Below are 4,909 nucleotides of genomic sequence, written 5' to 3'. Positions count from 1 at the left end.
GAATAACCAAATTCATTCCTGTTACCACTACAAAAATGAGAACAATTCAATTAAAAAAATGTATTATTTTGCAAAATTATTAAGGGGGGTGTAAAGGCAGGCGTGCCGTGACATTTTATGATAGGGAGGATGTGTTTCTGTAAGATGCCGACATCCTGGGGCAATCAGTCAATTGCGCGTCAGTGATGGTCTAGGTCAGGCATGGCCAACATACGGCCCGTCTAATGAATTTATGTGGCCCGCGATCAAACTTTCAATATTAGCCACTCAAGTCCGAATAGCTCGATGAAAAATTCTGACGCCTAAAAAAAAAAAAAGAAAAAAAAGGTCAACAACTCACCGTGTGTTTAGAGTTAACCCTCCATTACAAATCTTGTAAGTACAGTGTAGAATGTTCATAAAGCATGATAATGTGAAAAATGTATCTGTAATCTCTATGTACAATTCAGTCTCTACGGGATGACACCACAATGAGATCTCGCACCACCTCAAAATCTTCCTAAGGTAGCCTCTGGTCCGGCCGGGGGGCAAAAACTGTTGGCCACTCCTGGTCTAGAGTCCATTCGTATCATTTATTTGATAAGCCAGTAAAAACCGTAGACTTCTCTAAATGTATTTTTAATATCACAATTACATTCCGAATCGCTAGCCACGATATAAGGGCTACAATTAAAAATAAAATAATAAAAACTTACTCGGTGAAATAAAATGTGTGGTGGATGTACAAATACATACCTGATACAAAATATTCTTCAATTGTATTAATATACTTTTAAAGAAAATCATCACAAGCAAAACGTAGATAAAAATATAAAATATTCTTTACTTTTTAAATCTTAAAACAATGCACTTAGTCAAATATCTTCGTACGAGTGGCTAATGAAGACGATTGCAGAGCGCGCATACACGCGGGCTGCCAAATTCCGAGGGTACCGATACCGGTCAATATCAAACACCTCTTTTGTCACATCACTAGTATATCTCAAAGGATGCGACGGGGCTGTTGTACATTTTAAACGTTTCTCACCATAGCTGTAAAAATCTAAATATATTAAACTTAATAGTCATTTGTTTTCTAACTAATTCGTTTTAGGACCAAGTGTCCTCAGAAATTTCCAAAATTTACAACTTTTTGGTCACTCTCGTCGAACTGGAAAAATTTCTGTCTTTATTACATTAATAATAGGAAGAAATCAGTCTCCATTGTACTCGGCTAGAGATGGTTCGGTTAAGCTTTTGTTTAAGTAATATTTCGGCTCTTTCGTCGGGGTTTTGTTTATGTCCCCAATTCCCTAATCGCTTAATTATTTAACTACTTCTTGAGTAGAAATAAGTCGAAACCGGTTACTCTGTACTCGAATATTTGTAGTCTCGGAAAAAAAGTGGAAAAACAAATTTTTATGACAACAGATATACTTACATTACTTAAATACTTATACTTAAATTTACGATATACTTACAGTAAATCATAAATTTAAGGAAAATAAATTCTAGAGCTTTTTCTGTACCTCGTGCATCTCTCTCTCATTTATTAAATTTAGTTGTAAATGACGCTGTCAAAGTAACGGTTAATTTTTTAACATTGTACAAGAATTGTACACGTTTTCTTCTACATCCCCTTAAAGATGGAATATGCGAAATCGTAATATCACCGGTTTAACGTTGAAATCCGTGAGTAATATAAACTCGGAGAGCGTTATAAATATATCAAATATTTTTATGGATTTTTTTAAAACTCCTGTCAACTATACAGAACTATTATAAAAACGTACCAGTAAATTCTAATCGGTTGGGTTAAGTTATAAATCTACTCGCGATTCGCGTAATCGGGCGAGGGCGGTCAAATATGTAGCGGGCGGGCGGCTGACAGCCCAGAACAGGTACTGGATAGGATTGGATGCGGTACACGTGTAGCAGCCACCCAAGGTCCTAGGCTTCCACCGATTAAACCGAGTGAGCGAATCTGGCTTTTTGGATGCTGACGATACGGCGCTTCCACTCCGTCACTAATATTCGTATACAATAGCAATCTGTTTTTTTTTTTTCACTTGTAGTATAGAAATTTGTAATAAGATACATAATGCGGTTATAATAAAATATTGTGCGATTATTTTCACATAATTAAAATTAATATGTATTTACTTTTTAGAAAATACAAGGGAAGCGGCGCATCCACCGTAATAATGGTACTCATTTTGCTTTATCATGAACTACTTGTTAAACTCATCTATCGATGAATCCACAATGCCAGTTTATCACTTAAAACGTTTATGAAGAGGTTCTGTAACTATTGGTAACCTTAGGAAAATAATTTTGCACTTTGAAAAGAATGGAACTTTAGCTGTGAAAGCAGAGGAGTTGTCATCTGAAAACTGACTTTGATTTTACGGTTACCTAAAGAGCATTATTTATCAACCTAGCTGTCAAAAGACAACTAGGTTAAGAACAGATTTCATAGTACATGCCACAACTATTGTAGATCAGTTGCTTCCTGCTGTTGAACTGTTGTGCAGTGAATGTCTTTTTTTACAGCATGAAGACAAAAGACATAAAGAGCCATATCTTTGATGCAATTCTCAATTCCAAATTCTGCATCTGTAATCATGTTTGTAATTGAAATAAAATTATTTCACTTTGTTTCTTAACTCCTGAAATTTGTTATGAAACATACATGATGTGCATATTAAAGGAACAACAGTGCCAAATTTCACTCTAATGGCTAAATTCTTAGGTAAAATTATTTCCCAAAAATCAAAATTGCATGTTCAGGACAATAAATTATACCAAATTTGATTGAGATTTGTCCAACAGTTCTTTCTATAAAGAGCTCTGAACACCCACTCTTTAATTACAATCTCCCTGTATATAATTATAACATATTTAATATATTATTATTATGTAAATATAAAATAATATTAAATAAAATTAAAAAAAATATTAAATAATAATAATTGTTTTATGTAATAATTGTAATAATATAATTCTACAGAAAATTACAATTTATAATACAAATTATATTAGATGTACCAGTCGACTCCCCTATAATACTGTTGATTATTCTGTTTTATATGAATTCCATGTTGTACAAGTCACTTAGATTTTACAAATACGTGAGCCGTTCACAGCCTGGCACATGTATTTGTAAAATTTAAGTGACTCGTACAACATGGAATTCATATAAAATGGAATAATCAACAGTGTTATAGGGGGGGTCGACTGTACTTTTATAATGAAAAATAAAAATTTAAACATAACTTAAAATCAAGTTATGTGACATTCCTAGAGTGTCCTTGTGCATCCCAATTGAAAACCACTATCCTAGGTGCCTAAGTCAACATAAATTTTGCATCTCTCTATATTTTACGAGTAGCAAGAATATTTTGTGAGGTGAAAATACAAAATGTATTGTATTTACATGTATATCAACATAATCTATCATCTATTAATATATAAATATAAATTTAGATCCAATTATTTGTTTCTTCTAAAAAAAATTTTAAATATTAGCACATTTACTATCGCACCCATTTTTACTCTTTGAAATATGTACCAACTAACTTCTCTGAATTAAACGATTAAACCGTTAAGCTGTGAACTTTGGCTTTTTATAATAATTATATCAGGCAACCAAATAAATAAATAATTTTATTCATTAAAATATTCACCTTCACACTCAATTACACTTTCTCAATGGGAGAGCAATTTGAAAATACCATTTTTAATACTAAAAATTGAGTTACTTCCTCTTTTATAGCTGCACGATTTGTAAATTTTTTTCCATGCATATGATTATCCAAAGAATATAAAAAAAGATGTGGTAATTTGATGGAGATAAGACAGCAGAATAGGAAGGATGAGATAGAACTTCCCATTCCAATTGCATTATTTTGTTTCTTGTAATTGCTGCAATGTGTGAGTGAGCATTATCTTGTAGAAACAAAAACACCTTGATGATTCACTAAAGATGGTGGTTTTAGCCTTAATTTGTCATGTGCTCTGTAGCTGCTCAATGTACAAATCTCCTTCAAGCACCTATGATGAATATAGATATTTTTGGGAATCATAAAATCATTTATAAAAGTAGTATTTTCAAACTGCCTTCCTATTGAGAAAGTGTAATTGAATGTAAAGGTAAATATTTTGATAAATAAAATTTTTATTCACATTTAAAAAAAAAACTATTACATAAGTACAAGATTAATATACGTGTTCATTTAGAATCAATATTTCTAGTTCTTATACTGATAGTTATAGTGTAGAAAGGTTAGTTTCTAGAAATAGTTGCATAAACTGAGAATGTATAAATGTTCTTCTCTCTTCCATTTAGCTTACATTTCATTGCAGAACATTCCAGATAATTCTTTAATCATCTAAGAACTGACTCCAAGAAAATCATTACAAAAGTATTTGAAACACATAAGAGCATGTGTTATATTAGGTTGGGGAAAAAGAAATCCATTATTTTGTCACTAGATGGCTGTAGTGATACATATCTCATAAAATATTGATGACACAAGTTCAGACTTGTGCTTATTGGAAAAGTGACATTCTGTACTAAAAAAAATTCTTTTACAGTTTTTTGATTGGTCAATTCAGTTGTGAGTTATAGGGTGTAAAAGATGGAAGTTAACAAAGAGAAAATTAGGTATGTTTTACAATTTTGCTTCAATAAAGGCGAAAATGCAAGCCAGGCAGCTGAAATTGTGAATGGTGTTTATGGTCCTGATACTGTCACAGCCAATTATGTGCAATTTTGGTTTCGTCAGTTCCGTTCTGGTAATTTCGATGTTAAAGATGCACCTCGCACAGGTAGGCCCGTTGTCGAAAATGTCAATAAAATCATGGAAATGATAGAAGTAGACTGGCACGTTAGCACTCGTAGCATTGCCCAGGAGCTAAAGATTGACCA

This window comes from Centruroides sculpturatus, unplaced genomic scaffold (assembly GCF_000671375.1).
Source record: "Centruroides sculpturatus isolate CEXI.00-Female unplaced genomic scaffold, Cexi_2.0 scaffold1084, whole genome shotgun sequence".
NCBI lineage: Eukaryota > Metazoa > Arthropoda > Arachnida > Scorpiones > Buthidae > Centruroides > Centruroides sculpturatus.
Note: the sequence above shows the minus strand (reverse complement) of the source record.